Source organism: Lissotriton vulgaris, chromosome 2_1 (assembly GCF_964263255.1).
Source record: "Lissotriton vulgaris chromosome 2_1, aLisVul1.2, whole genome shotgun sequence".
Classification (NCBI taxonomy): Eukaryota; Metazoa; Chordata; class Amphibia; order Caudata; family Salamandridae; genus Lissotriton; species Lissotriton vulgaris.
The window spans coordinates 1,025,006,628-1,025,024,374 of NC_141687.1; the positions used below are offsets into that span (position 1 = coordinate 1,025,006,628).

General features: G+C 43.7%; 1 protein-coding gene across 1 annotated transcript in view; it reads left to right on the forward strand.

The window, feature by feature from the left end:
- The window catches only part of PLA2R1 (phospholipase A2 receptor 1), a 1,083,903-nt gene that overhangs the window by 986,825 nt on the left and 79,331 nt on the right, over positions 1–17,747 (forward strand). The window lies entirely within an intron of this gene.

Sequence of the window (17,747 nt, forward strand, 5' to 3'; positions counted from 1 at the left end):
CCCAACTAGAGGCTATTACACGGAAGGGTACAACATTCTACTTCTCAATGAAGCCGTTGAAGAAAGTTCTCCCCGATCGATCACTGGACCCCATCCTACAGGTGATCAGAGCATGCCTACAGCCTATGCTCACAAACGGTAGTGAACCCATGCAAGGGAATGACGCAAATGCTCTAGACAAAATAATCAGCAGGACAATTTTCCATCAGCCGAACTATGTCTCTCCTGCCCAAATCCGCCTCGAATTTGGTCTCCAGAAACAAACGGTGGAGAGAAGAGGAGCCTACATAAAAAGCTGGCGCAAAATCAAAGACGCAGAGCAAGGATCCCTAAACGCCCACCTCTGGACCGAACTGTCAACACGATCGAACTCACCTGCAAAGAAGTATTTACTAGAATCATTGGAATACCTGGAATTAACAAACCTCTGGGAGTCATTGATCGACAACAATAGTTTCAAAAAGGTGGTAACAAAAGTAACTAAACTGATATCATCCATTGAAGATAAAGAAACATTGGCCAAGAGGGCACATGGATGGGGTGTGCTGAAAGATTACAAAGCTCCCAAACCGCAGGAATACCTGAAAACGGGTCTTACGCGGAAGACAAAAGACACATTTTTTAATTTACGCATCGGCGTCCTACCAATTCGACCTCACTAGGGGCCAGATGTAGGTGGCCGTTTCAGGCCATTTACCGACCGGTAACGGCCGATTTTGGCCGTTACCGATCGGTAAATGGGTGACAGGTATGTAGGGGGCATTTTTTACCGAATCGGTAAAATTACCGATTCGGTAATTTTACTGATGCAGTAAAATAAAAATTCGGTCAATTTACCGATTCTGAGGCACCCAGATGTAGGTGGGACTCTTCTGAGTCCCAGAGGCCTTACCAAATCGGTATTTGGTGGTAAAATACCGATTCCGGTGTGCATGCACATGTGTGCATGCACACCTATGCCATGTGACAGGCAGACCTGCCCTTAGGGCATGTATGCCTGCCACATGGCACCCAAGCCTGTTTTGGGGGTGCCAGAGGGTGTTAAAGAGACACCCCCTGCACTCTTGTGAAAATCGGTATTTACCGATTCGGTAAATACCGAATCGGTAATGCCCATTTATTCCTATGGGCTTCAAAGCCCATAGGAATGAATGGGCATTACCGATTCGGTATTTACCGAATTTTTCCGATTCGTTATTCCAGCACATCTGGAATATCTACATATCCACCCCTCAGATTTACCGATTTCTAATTACCGAATCGGTAATATTCGGTAATTTTCGGTAATTAAAAATCGGTAAATCTATTTTACCTACATCTGGGCCTTGGTACCTTGGAAAAGGGGAACAGAAGATCATCTTTGCCGTCTTTGTAGATCAGGGAAAGAGGATCTAATACACATAATTTGCATCTGCCCTGACCTGATGGGCATAAGGCGCGCCCTACTTCGAACATTATGGAACCATAAAAAAGGCATAACAAGCTCCAGGCAAGCTGTGATGATATGCTTTAAACCTGAAGAGGTCCAGCTAAACTGCAGACTGAAAAAGTTCTTTGACATTGTGGTGATGAGACTCAAGAGCCAGCCACATGGCACAGCGAAAAACAGCATGTAACAGCTTGCTAATCAAATAAAGGAACAGCCTGCTAAGGATCCGGTCAAGCCAAAATTATGTACCTGCACACACTCCCACACATTTTAAACAAAGAAAAGTTTAAATGTCCTATGTTTAGTCATACTTCCCAACTAAAAATAATCAAAAGGGCTCATTGTGAGCCCATCTAGGGATGTATGATGTTACAACGCATACTTTTAAAACGCCTACCTTTACAACGCAATTTTTACACCGCAACATCCATTACAACGCATACCATTACAACGCATGCCATTACAACGAATTCTTTGAATCTACCTTTACAACGCATTTCACTACAACGCATACTACATTTACAACGCATACCATTACAACGCATAACATTACATTGCATGTAAGGTAAGTGTTGGATAGTGTAGGGGTTAAAATTACTATTCTAACTCCAGGGGGTGCAAAAGTAGGGTAAGTGCTGGATAGTGTAGGGGTAAAAATTACTATTCTAACTCCAGAGGGTGCAACAGTAGGGTAAGTGTTGGATAGTGTAGGGGTAAAAATTACTATTCTAACTCCAAGGGGTGCAACAGTAGGGTAAGTGTTGGATAGTGTAAGGGTACTATATGTTGTAATGCTATGCGTTGTAATGGTATGCGTTGTAATGACTGCGTTGTAATGGCATGCGTTGTAGTGGTGTGCGTTGTAGTGTCATGCGTTGTAATGGTTGCGTTGTAAATGCATGCGTTGTAATGGATGTTGCGTTGTAAAAGTTTTGTTGTAATGGTAGTGCGGTCTAAAAGTTGCGTTGTAAAGGTTGTTCCTCCCCATCTAGCAACCTTTATTGCCGGCAAAGACATTCTCTATGTTGAAGCATATCACACAGATTTGAGAGGGATATGGCATAGAATACCACTTTCTGGTCATATGCCCAAGGGTCACCCACTCCGCATCTGGGCTGCAGTAGTGTGTTAAGATGAGTAGTACTGCTTAAACACAACCTTTTCTGATATACACACTGTTGCTGCCTCTCAAGGGCCTTCCTGTGCAGGTCTGCATGCTCACTACCAAAGACCTGACACACTGGGAAGAAGCAGGCTTGTTTGTGATTGGAGACCTTTTTGAGGAAAAAACAATTCAAAGCTTTCAATCATTAGAAGAAGAATATCGATTACACAAAGGTCAATTCCTGGTATGTGGTGGCATTCTAAAGGAAGTCAAGGAACAATGGAACGTTGATTAGACAGAGTCACATACAAATGCTTTGATGCACACAGTCAATACCATGGCCCATGGCAGGAGGCCGATTATAAGGGAATATAAAGCCAATCAGGAACACACAGGGGTGAGACTCCATCCATAAATAGATAGATGGGAAACAGAGGGGGGAAGTGTTTTTAAATATAAAGAGTAACAAAGGTTGTCAGGATAACCACATGATGTCCCACCACATCCATTTAGTTGCTGATAACCTTATTGTGGGAGACAAGCAGAAACAACATAGATATAGCTGACCTCTGGCGTCGAGGTATATATTCATCGCAAGTGATGGATCAAGGGTGGGGAGTTGTAGTTAATAAGCTGTGGTCTGTCTACTGTAGCACAATGCAAACTAGTGGTCTCCGACCTTATCTGTAATAAGAGCTACTTACGTTCAAAGAATGTAATCCCAAGCTATGACCACACCAGATAAGATTACAGTTGTGCCAAAAAGGATGACGAAAGGAAGTGGGCCTCTTGAATAAGGTCCAGCGAAGTGTGATACATTTTGATATTTTTTAAATATTTGACTCACTGGTATGTGGTGGTTCAGTAGTGGACTTCAACAACTGGCAAGCTATTTCTTATACTATTCTGCTACTTCATGTGATTATACATCATACAACAATTTTACCCCCTTGCCCTGCGTAGCACACAAACTATTTCCAGGTTCATGTCCACAAAAAAGGACTTTAAGTCTTGACAGCCCAGCTTCAATCCAAGGCTCCAAGAGATTGTTTTTGAACTGTTTAAATTAGCCTCCAGTGTAGCTCTGTCGAGATCATGGCCTGCTGTGAACAATCTGCAGCCTGCTGTGGGACAAATCATAATAAATACTGAGGGGCTTGGGCATAAAAAGTCTCTGTAACATAGAGCACCTTATGCCAAGAGGGAGAACTCCTACTTCACAGATGGGGTACTCTGGAGACACTTGTAGACTGTTACCTGTTGTAGGGATTTCCTACGCTTTTTTCAAAGGGGAAAATATTTAGTGGAATCAGTGCACAAATAAGAAATGAAACTACCTGAAAAAATGTTTTCAAATTTGAAACACTCATTTTTGAGGAAGTGGATTTTTAGTGGGTGTTCTCCACGGTTTAGAATGGAAAAGCATTTGCCCCCACATGCATCAAAGTATTTTGGAATCGCAAACGGTGCGATTCCTTAAAATCGGCCGTTTGAGACTCCAAAATAGCTTTTTGGAATGCATCATTCAATTTTAGAATTTGCATCATTTTTGCGATTTCTAAAATTGCATTTGCTTTTAAGAAATCGCAAATATGCGAATATTTTTCAAATTGCGAATTCGCAATTAGGGGGTTAAATTTACCGAGTGGTTGAACCACTCGGTAAATTTGGAAAAAGGTGTAAAAATGCTTAAAAATGCTTTTTTGTAAGCAGTCATGTTACGGGCACACATGTCCTTAGGACATGTGTGTGTGTAACATGATGCGAAAAATACATTTCAGGGGTGCAGGGGGGGGTCCTTTGGACCCCCCCCCCTGCACCCATGAAATGCATTAACAAATTGCGATTTTCAAAATGAAAATCGCAATTTGTTAAAGCCTTCCCATTGATCCCTATGGGCCTTTTGGCCCATAGTAAACAATGGGAAGTGCGAATTCGCACTTTGGAATTCGCATAATATTTGAGAATCGGTAAAAATTGCGATTTTTACCGATTCTCAAATATTTTGCACAAATGTACATGCATCCCATTTTGAATTTCCTAATTTGCGAATCCCTAAAAATCGCAAATTAGGAAGTGCAAAATGAAACAATGATGCATGTGGGAATATGTGTAGGTTTTGGAAAACCAAGGAACCTGGTTGCAATTTTCCCAAAAAGTATTGACTTTCGTGGACTCATGAGCAACATTGTTTCACTCAGAGATTAGCGTAAGATGATGACCAATATTTTACACTAAGGATATCTGGCTTTAAGACTGCCTCACCTATTGGGTCATATGCACTTTTAGAGAAGGGCCAAAATCCTACGGTAAAAACTCTGACCAAAGCAAACTTTCCATCTTCGAGTTGACAGTCTTAGCCAACCTCATTTGAGCCATAGATCACTGTCCTGCTTCCACAATGCGCTTTTGTAATTTGCAAAAACCTCTAATGCTGCACCAGACTAAAATTAAAATGTCTGTTGCTATATTTCTGTGGAATGGGTTTGTTTTCTTCATTAATCTCCAAATGTAGTGTTTCCATTTTGTGGGATGAACTAATTACCTTTTAATCTTTTATCCAAAACTAGTCTTGACATTGAAGTGCTTTCTTTAACAATGTTGTTTTCTTTAACTTTTCGTCATCAAGAAAAGTACCGTTCTCTTCTAGCCAGTAAGATTCTCTGGAACTGGTTAACAATTACTTCTAGGAGCAGCTACAGAGAACTCATTCCATACAGTTACAGCATCAACAGTGTGCATGCACTTCTTTTTGACACCAGCCTGAGAAAGCAGTAGGAAATACAGAAACCTTGACCGTTAGGTTCAGCTCAGTTACTGCTCCCACACTGCTCTGTATTATAGGGGTGGTATAGGGTTGCCCTTAATCATATATTGTTATTAATCAAATGCCTTTGTCCACTGAAGAATGGATTCCTCTTTCAGGGCAATTAGCCTCCTTTTGCTGGAGGACTTCTAAGTCTAATATTTGTCTTTCCCTTCACAATTTGGCGTACCCTTTTCAAACATGCCTCTCCAGCAAACTTATAAAAAAGCAGTGGCTTTTTCTGCCCTGTCCAGAGGTGAGGGGTGAGTGGAAGCAGAACAGAGGTGGAGCTATCAACACCAAAACCAGCAGTGGTTCTGCCTCCATCCTTAACAAAAAAGTAGGCAGATACAATTGCATGTGTTTGGAGTGTTTACTCCATCTTCCAGAAGCCATCTTTGTCAGTGCCTTTGTGTCAAACTTGTGTTGCAGGGATTCGGCTCAGTCACAGAACTGTGCACAGAGACTCAGGACCTCAGTGAATTAGGGTGTACCAAAAACTCACCTTAGTACCCAACATCCCCTACCAGACTAGAATCAGTGTCTCATTAGCTCTTTGTCCTTGTTATACTATAGGTGTGGCAGGGTATACTCAGACATGAGTCCCTTGCTCACTGCACCATCAGGATTCAAGCAAGTCGGGCCGACGATGGCTGAAATGCCAGAAACCGGTCCCCGGAAGCTTGTCTCCTTTCTGGTGAAGAATTGGCTTGGTAGTTTGGTCTGCCCTGTTCCCATGATGCACTGGGCCAGGGACAGACTAATTTGCATATAGCCAGGTTCTGAGCTGGGATGGTGCAGTGAGCTAAATAACGGTGATGGATCAAGCCCTGATCTTTGGACTGGGTAAGAGTGGTCTGCTTAATTCAGACACTCTGTTCATCACCACCCCCTTTTCTGAATCGTTTTTGGCCACTATAGGTGTGGCAGGGTATACTCAGACATGAGTCCCTTGCTCACTAAACCATCAGGATTCAAGCAAGCCGGGCCGACGACGGCTGAAATGCCAGAAACCGGTCCCCGGAAGCTTGTCTCCTTTCTGGTGAAGAATTGGCTTGGTAGTTTGGTCTGCCCTGTTCCCATGATGCACTGGGCCAGGGACAGACTAATTTGCATATAGCCAGGTTCTGAGCTGGGATGGTGCAGTGAGCTAAATAACGGTGATGGATCAAGCCCTGATCTTTGGACTGGGTAAGAGTGGTCTGCTTAATTCAGACACTCTGTTCATCACCACCCCCTTTTCTGAATCGTTTTTGGCCACTATAGGTGTGGCAGGGTATACTCAGACATGAGTCCCTTGCTCACTGCACCATCAGGATTCAAGCAAGCCGGGCCGCCGACGGCTGCAATGCCAGAAACCGGTCCCCGGAAGCTTGTCTCCTTTCTGGTGAAGAATTGGCTTGGTAGTTTGGTCTGCCCTGTTCCCATGATGCACTGGGCCAGGGACAGACTAATTTGCATATAGCCAGGTTCTGAGCTGGGATGGTGCAGTGAGCTAAATAACGGTGATGGATCAAGCCCTGTTCTTTGGACTGGGTAAGAGTGGTCTGCTTAATTCAGACACTCTGTTCATCACCACCCCCCTTTTCTGAATCTAATAGTTCTAGAAGCATCTTTAACATTCTGAACAGTTTCACCAGCCCTGATTGTTCTAGGAATTAAATAGCTCCCTATCAAGAACTTTGCGAGAACTTGGCTAGCTTCTTCCAGGAAAAGATCCAACTGATTATCAATGATCTTGCGGGTGGTCAGTTGGCAGCCGGGAACACTGCATCTGAGGCTAGGCGCTCAGGAGCCCCTGCAAGGGAGGAGTCGGAGGGTGTGGATAATGGCCGGGGTGGCAGGATACTGAAATCCTATCAGAGTTCAGGCCGTTTTCATCTGAAGATTTCAATTGTTTGGCACAGGGTATCACTTCCGGCTCACCCCTGGATCCAGTACCACATACGATCTGGAAGGAGTATGAGGATGAACTCCTCCCTACCCTTTGCCTGATCTGTAATCAGTCGCTAGTGAGTGGGGTAGTGCCCAGACAATGGAAACAAGCCCTAGTGTCTCCGTTACTGAAAAAGCCATCTCTAGATCCGGAATGTTCTAAAAATTATAGACCCATTTCCTTACTGCCCTTCCCATCTAAAATTGTGGAACGTGCTGTTACCATCACACTTTCCAAGCACCTTGAACAACACAGCTGGTTGGAAGAGGCTCAGTTTGGCTTTTGACCGGCACATGGGACGGAGACAGCCCTGGTGACCGTCATGGATGAGCTTCAGAGGCGGGCAGACAGGGGCCAGGCAGCTGCCCTGATCCTGCTTGACCTGTCTGCCGCCTTTGATACGGTAAATCACAGAATCCTGCTGGAAAGACTAAGGGCCTGATGTAGGTAGCCAAATACCGGTCGGTAACGGACAAAATTACCGAATTTAGGCCGTTACCGACCGGTATTGGGCTTTCCAGATGTAGGTGGCATTTTTGAAGGATTCGGTATTTTACCAAATCGGTAATTTAAGGAATCAGTAAAATACTGAATTCTTAAATACCGATTCTGTAAATTACCGAATCCTGATATGTAGGGAGCACTCAAATGAGTGATTTTCCCATCTTAGGATTCGTTATTTACCACCAACTACAAGTTGGTGGTAAATAATGAAAACCTCTGAAAAAGCATTTTTTTTGCCTTTCCAACAGTGACATGTTGCAGACATACATGCCCTTAGGGCATGTATGTCGGCAACATGTGCACCCATACACAATTGAGGGGTGCAACAGGGTGTCAAAATGACACCCTGCCACCCTTCAATGTTTCCCAATTTTACCGAATCAGTATTTACCGATTCGGTAATTGACATTCATTCCTATGGGCCTCCAGGCCCATAGGAATGAATGGCAATTACTGAATCGGTAAATACGGATTCGGTAATTACCGAAACTTACCGATTCAGTAATTTTCTACCTACATCCCAATTGCCTGCTCTTAAATACCGAATCGGTATGATTCGGTATTTAAGAATCGGTAATCTGGGATTACCTACATCGGGCCCTTAGTGAGGCCGGAGTGAGAGGCTGCGCCTTACGTTGGTTCTGTTCTTTTCTGCAGGATAGACAGCAGGCGGTATCCCTCCCTCCTTTCCAATCCACCTTCTCTAATGTGCTGCATGGGGTACCTCTGGGATCAGCAATCAGCCCTATTTTATTTAACATTTACCTAAAACCACTGATTGCGGTCATAAAGTCTCAAAATATTGCTATTGTGAATTATGCAGACGACACTCAGATGATCCTCTCCTTCGATGGAGAGGATTCAACGTCTGTAGAGGTATTTCACAATTGCCTGCAGGACACGGCCTGGTGGCTCCAGGCCAATTCCTTACAATTCAACGCTGGCAAGACAGAGGTGATCGTGTGTGCTGCGAATAGGATCCCTCGTCTTCTTCCTGACAATCTTTGGCCCCCGGATTTTTCAAACACAGGCTGGCCTATAAAAACTGTTCGCAACCTGGGCATTATGTTTGATAGCAAGCTTTCCCTGGAAGCCCAGGTTACAAAAACAACAGCCTCCTGTTTTGCGATCATTAGGTCCCTTCGCAAAATTTTTCTGCTTTTACCTTCTCAGGGCGCGCCTTAGTGGCAAGGTGTACCATCCTCAATAGGCTTGACTACTGCAACGCCCTCCTGCTGGATTCTCCCAACTTTTTGCTGGACAGACTACAAAGGATCCAATCAGCAGCAGCCAGACTAGTGTTAGGACTGCCTAGAAGGTCCTCCGCTTCTGCAGCTTTGGCAAAACTTCACTGGCTCTCTCTGAGACAGAGAGTGCACTTTAAATCACTCTGCCTGGTCTTTAAAGCCCTTCATGTGGTAGGACCAGTGCTCCTGCGAAAAGAATTTGACTGGTACACCCCCTCAAGACTGCTCCGTTCGTCATCGACCAGACTGGTGAAGGTGCCAAGATTTAAGAAAGTCAGTCGGGGGGTAGATCCTTTGGAGTGGCAGCAGCTAGACTGTGGAACAAACTCCCCTGGGAGATCAGGCAAATCAGGGAACTTCTCCCTTTTAGGAGACGTGTTAAAACCTGGTTTTTCCCTAAGAACTAGATGGCTGGCCTCTGCCTTGACTCACTTCCACATTTGAGCTGCTTAGCGCCAGGATGCCTGCAAGGTGATAGTGCGCACTATAAATTGGATTAATAAATAATAAATAAATAAATAAATTACAGAATGGTCACTCTCAAAACGGGGATCCACCCTAACCTGTGTGTAGCCAGGGGCTAAACCCAGAAAACGAGATTGGCAAGAATCTGCACTTCTGTGCCACAACAGCCAACCCTTAGGATCCAAACTGGATATGTTAAAAGTAGAATTCAGCAACAGGGTCTGTAATTCTCTAATAGAATTACTGGTATTATTATCCCAACCGGGGTACTCTTCCAATTCCAGAAAAGAAGGAGCATTTAATTTTTTTGTAGTAGCCAATTCAAAGCAGGTGGTTTGTGAAATCGTCGAATTCAGAAGCAACATATGGTTCAGGATGAGACATGCACGATGCAAAGCCTCGGTGCCTTGCACTTGCCAACTTTTAGAACCCATACAGATTTAAGATCAATAGTATCTTTCCACAGTTCATTGCCCCCAGTAGCCAATTGGTCAAGTAAGGACTTAGAAAATAATAATTTTGTGTGGGTAAGTCTAACTTTGGAAGAGGACTTTTCGGTCATCTTAAAATAAAATGCGTTAGGATTTGACTGATTGAAATCAGTAAAATAAGTGAATCTCTTTAAAAGAGAATTTGGGCTGCCTTCCACAGGAGCGGGCAATGTTCCCATTGTGTATAATTAACCATATTCCTCCTTGTGTTTGCCTTATGCAGGTAGTGATTGCCATAGTGTTGATAACAAAATAAATCACCATAATTTGTCGCATCTAAATATAAATCCTCAGCATCAAAAGCAGCATAATATTTTAAATCTGAAAACAAAGCATCTACGGCTTTAACATCCCAATCATCAGAGCGTATATTTTGTTTGATCACATCCCCATAGAAACTCTTAGTACGTTCGGGACATTTATAACCTATGTGGGACCATGTATTTGAAATTTAACAGCATCCCATACAATCCCATCTAAAACGGGCCAATCAGTAATGTTTACAAAACTCAGGTCCCTCTTCAAACTGTGTGATGAGGAATGGGGTGCCAATGTTCCATTAATATGTCGAATAGCAGTCCTCTCTTCAACATAGTGTCCATTCACAAGACAGAAAAAATACAACACAAATCCAATTGACATAAACAAAAATATTTAAAAAAGGACCAACCAAATGTAAGTCCAAGGACGAATCAAAAAATTTTTTTTAAACCATGTTGCAAAAGCAGAAAGTTTTGAAGGGGACTTCAATGTGGTAGAGTTTGCGTCAAATGAAAATCTGGACTCAGTGGCCAAACAGCTTTGTAAATCGGGCATCGATAAGTCTGTGGGGTAAGTATACTCAGTCTCATCAAGATGAGCATCAGGTGGGGTATTAAATAAAGGACTTGTAAGCGCAGGCATCTCGAAGGCAACGTCAGGCCTGTTGTTAGGAGCAGGAGCCAAAACAGAATTTCTCAGTATCGATGGACAGGAGATGGCAGGTGTCATACTAAGAAGAATCGGCCACTCTGTGTAATTTGGCATTGTCAATGGAGATATACCTTTTTTCCTTTCGACCTGGAAGTGGAGGTAAAAGGACTGTTCTTGTGCTCTGCACGCCAATGCAGGAACTGGAGCTCGATATGAGGGACCAAATTCTTCCTTTCGACCTGGAAGTGGAGGTAAAATGACTGTTCTTGTGCTCTGTATGCCAATACAGGAACTGGAGCTCGATATGAGGGACCAAATTCTTTCTTGTTCTCAATCTTCTCTCGGACCAGTTCACCAACTCGGGGTAACCAGCCAACTACCGGAATCTGCAACGCAGCATCAGATGTGGAGGGCAAGTGTTCCTTTACAACACTGTCTCTCGTCTCTTGTAGATTCTATATAACATTACAGTGTTTATCTACGTCAAGGGGCAGCAGCCACCGCCTGGTCTAGACCTTCAAGGTCTGGGACAAACATTTTGATACCAAAGAGCATCTCGTATAGGGTCCGCCCACCCAGATCCCTTCTAGGGAGATTATTAAGTGCAGGCTGTACGCTATTGAGATGGGCTAGCCAGTTCCGACCAGTACCTATAACCCTAGCTGTCAATGATTGCTTTAAGTCACGGTTCATCTGCTCCACAACACTATTATCCTCAGGTCGATATGGAGATGAAAATTTGACTTGGACCCCCAATGAACTCATAGAATCCTTCTACGCCTTAGAGGCGAACGCTGGACCCTGGTCCGAATGGAAGGTGCCACACGCAAAAATTCCCACAAAGACACTCAAATCTCTTATGACAGTTCGTGAATCAGCACTTCGGTGGGGCCACACCCATACAAAGCGCGTGCAAGAATCAACTGCAACTAAGATGTACATATACGCAGTATCTGAAGAAAAAGGACCGCAGAGATCCAAATAAACACATCAAAGTGGTTTATTGGAAATGTACAACTGTGTCTGGGGCAGACGCGTAGCAGTCGAAGGCTTGATCTGCTGACAAATGTCACATTGAAGGACATAATCACGTGTCTGTTTATACAGTCCCCGCCACCAAAAGCAGAGTTGTAACTGAGATACAGTGGCCGAAACGCCCACATGAGCGGACGCAACACCCTTGTGGGCTGCTGTAATCAGCACTGACCTGCAGTCTGCGTTGGGAATCAATCTGTCACCAACGACTGGTATTTTCACATAAGGAACTTTATCAGGACTTAAATGATAAGAATACTTTGAAGGAAAACCAGTAGGATTTTTACTTCCCTTCTCAGTAGCGGCAATTGCTGCCAAGATGTCATCATCAATCTTACTTTTGGAACGTGTAACTGCTGCAACCAAATATGTCGAAACTGCTGTCTTCGCCGGCCTCATCGGCCAAACTATTACCAACAGCGTGAACTCCCACACGCTGATGACCAAGAGTATGAATTACAAACACGAGTGGCAGTTGCTCTTTAAGTTCAGCCACTCGAACCCAGATCATTTTGTGTTTTATTGTGCTACCTTTGGAGACACGATAGTTGTTTTGAGTCCAAAAGAACAGATTGTCATTGTAGGACTGGACACAGTAGTTAGTGTCACTCACAGTAAGAGTAGTCACACCAGGACCCGCGTACTCCAATGCAAGCATCAGAGGAAGGAGCTCCGCTAACTGAGCGGTACAGTCCCCTAACGTCTGTGTATGCACGACATCGGACTTGAATTCCCCATTCACCATGGTACCAACCACAATAGCGCAAGCTGAGACGTATGCATGCTTAGACCCATGCGAGACTTGCGCGGAACCGTCAGTGTAAATGATACAATGGAAATTTTCTAAAGGGCGCATAGTCAAAGGGGCAGGATGAACAAATTCATACTGCAAATACTCCTGCGACCGTAAGGAGGCATAAAAAATGAACGTGACATCCGGAGACGTCAATGATGTTGCCCATTGTATCCACCGTTGGTTGCAAAGCTTTAGAATTAGGTACACTGGCTTTCATCACTGCCTCCAAGGCAGGATGCGGGGTAACAACCAACATGCGTTTTCCCTGCGACAGTGTGCGTTCCTTCAGAATCGCCATTTGCACTGCTGTCAAAACGTTTTCCACAGTGGAAAACCACATTTCAGCCAAAGTGTACAAGTGTGACTTGTAAGCGATAGGTACTGTCACCTTCGTTAAAAGTAAGGTATGTGAAACCCACCGCCCCAGGGACGATTCTTATCACCAGGTTGGTGTGGTTATCACGAGTCAGTAAGAATTTAGATTCTAGCAGATCAGCCTGCAAGGATTGCAAAATGGCTAAATGTTCAGGCAGCCAGCACGATTTGGTAAAAGTTGGTTGTATCAAAGCATAAATTGGATTGATACACTGGGCATATTATGGAATATAAGTATGCCCGAAATTCAAAAATCCCAGCAAGGATTGCAATTTTTTCAGTGTTGTAGGAGGGCACATTTTTGGGCAAATTTCTCCAAGAAGTGAGAAGCCAATCCTCGACCTTCGTTGTTGAGTTCATAGCCCAGGAACAACACTGTGTACTCTGCAATGTCAGACTTTGCAAAGTTAAATTTGTTACCGAAGTCCGCAAAATTACAAATTATGCGGTCAACGCGGCACAGATGCGCCCATATCTCGTCGTCTGTGAGATAAATGTCATCCACATACGAACACAAATCTGGGTTGAGTCTCTCTAAAAGAGAAACTATACGGGCAGCAAACACACCTGGACTATTCTTATAGTCCATTGCCAAATGTTTAAATTTTTCTGTGTGCCACCACTGGTGAAAGTGGTCCATTGACTACTCAATTCAGATAGATTGTGGGCAAAAAAACATTGGATATGCTTCACACTCGCTTCACAAGACTGGGGCTCCAGTCGTGTGAACCATGCACACCACCTAAGGAGAAGGACTGACGCCTTGCTCCCATATCGCAAAGGAGCGGTCGCCCATGAAATTAATGACAGAGCAGCGAGTGTGAAGCTGTTCGCCAGCGGCTGCTGTGATTACATCTATTGGGAAATACTATTTCACTTTGGAAACTCATCTGCCCGCCATTGATTGTGTTTTCTTGACTATTGGATTAAGAACCAATCCGGTCCTGAGGAGAACCCCACCAAAGTTAAAGGGGTTTGAAACGCGTTGACCAGTTTTTTGTCCCGCATCTGGTTAACATTATCACTTTGGAACAGTTGTTGCATTTATTTGGGTTCATGAGAGATCTTGTGACAACTACAACTACAATAGATCGCAAAAATATGAAAAGAAATATTTTCCACTGATTTATTTACCGATGCCTGGACGCACTTTTTTCTTACTTTCAGCTGTTTTGAATGGTCTGTGTGTGAATGTATGGCCAAGTGTGTTTGAAATTGTTTATTCATATGTATGTATATATTGTATATAAAACCTATTGCATTTTGTATTTTGTATTTTCCATGCACGACAAATAGTGTGCCAAAAAAGAAAAAAGAACGTTTACTAAAATAGAATAAACTTGTATGGTGTAAAAGAAAAACAGGTTGTTTTTGCTTCAATCAAAGCAGCTTTCTTTGATATTTATTAATTGATGAATTGACACTCCAGTATTGGCTCTTGTTTTGTTTAATAGTACCTTCAGTAGTGGAAGCAGGGCCTCTCGCACTATGGTAATCTCCGCCGCGCTGTCCAACAGCTTCAGCGCCCTCGTCTGATTCCGAAGCTGCGTTCTCACTATCTTTGGCATATCTCGCTGTTGAAACGGCAACTTTCTTTTTCTGAAACTGGGGTCTTTTCTGTGAAGAATTGTCCTGCTTGCCTTTTCCGTTTTTTGGGCGAGGCTGGTCGCGACTCTGCTGGCCACCCCTTCCTCTGCCGCTGCCTCCACCACCGGACGATGAGGCAGATGTGTCCTTTTAAGAACGAGGAAAACATTGATCAGGAACCTGAAATCGATCAGGTGCCTTAATCGTAGCACGGTCGCGCAAGTCATAAGAGCACTCAGTAGACGCAGGCACTGGTGATGCGGGACGGGACTCCTGTTTCTGTTGTGTTTACCCTGTTTTTTTGTTTTTGTTCCAATTTTGTCTTGGAGCTTTGGGCTGATCGTCTTTTTCTGACTTCGATCCCTGGGTTTGTTTTTATCTTTTGTAGAAAAGAGCTTGACACCTAAACTATTACGGCTTATGGTTTTATAAGCCGCTGTAATAATTCTTGGTAACTGTCGGGGTTTATCGGCATCGGGGTATCGTGCAAGGCATTAGACACTTGGAAGTTCACCGCATCTCCCTTTATATCAGAAAGGACGAGATCGGAAAGTACATCAAATGAGCCAACGAGTGTCATTCCCAATTCAACCGCAGCCTCAGGTCCGTGTTCATCTTGAACGCGTTTAATGACCGTTAGCAGGATAACCATTGACGGAGTGCCGTAGCACCTCATATACACTGCCGCAAAGATTCTACCCCATGACTCGCAGTCACCGGCTTCAAGTACCAAGTCCATGGGCAAACTAATTGTAAGAATTCTGGGTTTTTCTACAGGACTCAAATTAGGAAAAACTGCTTACAGCTAGTCAAATTTCTCGGCAAGCCAGAAAGGCAGATCATCCTTATCCTGGGGACGCTTGCCCATAACCGTATTAACCATGACGGGACTAAGCTTCATCCTGCTCGGTCCAGCTGGGAGCGCCGCAACACCAGGGGCCCCGCCCTGGAAATTGTGGGTAATATATTGAACCAAGGCCCTAATAACTCCAATTGTGGAGGTGTATAGGGGCCTCAACTCAGCAACGGAGACAACCCCACATGAGGATGTGGGGTAAATCCTGCCAAAAAAGGCCAAGAAGCGCCTGGAATGGACAAAGAACGTAATCTAATCACCGTTAAACTGTGGGGAAGTGCGCCATTAAACCAAACATGGTGCTGCCATGCAGAAATCGGAATTTCCTGTGTCCTATAAGGAACATATTCCCCGGGCACGACAGTGTGAGTGTAAGTGTGAAACACCTGAGTAGCCACATCCACAGCTGGAAATGTCACCCATGAGTAGAAAATCTCAAATGGGTAAGCTACCTCAGCACTCACCACTAAAATAACCGCCATGCCCTCCAAGCCAACGTTATAAGCCTGCAAATGATTGCGGGCCGCAATGCGACTATGCTGCGGTATATCAACATCAGCCATAACGACACAGTTAAGAAAGGTAAAATGCAAAACAATGTAGCACAACTGGGTAGTAATTCAAAAGAAAACCGTTTTGAAAGATTCAAGCTTGAAAAGACCTATGTAACTATAGGTAGGTTTATCCGTCACCACTGTTAACCGGAAACAATAGTGAAGGGGTTAAGGACTGATATGAGCACTACTCAAGCGTCATGAAATAAGACCACCAACGTACGGGCTCCATGTTGCAGGGATTCTGCTCAGTCACAGAACTGTGCACAGAGACTCAGGTCCTCAGTGAATTAGGGTGTACCAAAAACTCCCCTTAGTACCCAACATCCCCTACGCGGTAACTCTCGATAGCATAATAGCTACTGCCTATCGAGCGATCTTCCAGCTCCCTAAATATGTTTCACTGGCCCAAATCAGGTTGGAATTCGGCCTCCAAAACCAGGTGACAGAAAGAAAAGGGGCTTTTGTTAAAAGCTGGCATAAAATAAGAGCTGCTGAAGTGGGATCCTTGAATAATCACCTTTGGACAGAGCTTTCACGCTTTGGAAAGCTAACCGCTAATGTGTACCTTCAAGAGTCTATCAACACGTTAGGCTTGACAGATGTCTGGAATAAACCAATTGGCAACTCAGCTTTTAAGAAATGAGTTACCAAGACAACAAAATTTCATCAATAGAGGACAAGAAAGCGCTATCTAAACGAGCTCACGATTGGGCTGTGCTAAACAATTGCGACGTTCTCAAACCCCAACCCTATCTCAAAGCTGGTATAAAAATCGTGACAATGGCAAGATTTTTGCGGCTCCGTATGGGAGTCGGAGCAATAAACTCGCTTCTATCACCTTGGGAAAGAAGGGCTGGGGAACAGCCCTGTTGTTTGTGCACCAGTGGTGTGGAGAACCTTATCCACATCATATGCATCTGCGAGAAGTTAAAAGACCTACAGAAAACGTTATTGAAGCCATTCTTCAATCAGCACGGTGTCAGGTCTTTAGGCAGGCAGTTGTGCTGTGCTTTAATCCATCTTTAGTACAGTTAAACTGCTGCCTCATAAAAAACTTTGGCACTGACTGCAACAAAGCTGGAAAAAAGCTAATCGGTAATAGCAACATCATTGGGAACTGTTTGTGTTAACTTGTAACTCCAGCTCTCACAATGGAATCTGGTAGCAAAAGGAAAAGAAACAAAAAAACAAAAAACAAATAAATAACAGTCGCTACAGGTCGCCTTAGTTGTCAAAAGGGAATATAGCGCCAATTCAATATAAAAAAAGGAACTCCTTATTGAGCTGCCATTCAAAAGACTCAGCGCTGACTGTTTCTAGGGTCACATGCTCTTTTGATATTATCTTAAAAGTTCTTCGTATACATAAAAGTGCTTTATTTTAAAACTTTTACATTTGTATCCTTTTAATGAGATTGATTGTATTGTTAAATGTACTGTATGCAACGGTTTTAATTAATCATGCATAATAATAAATAAACTATACCCAAACTATACCCTACCAGACTAGCATCAGTATCTCATTAGCTCTTCGTCCTATAGCAAAGTCACCAATGATTAGACAACCCAGAACATGCGACTTAGGATAACTCAGGTAAGGGGGGAAACATGAACACTCTTTTGTTATACTCTCATACCAGTCCAGAA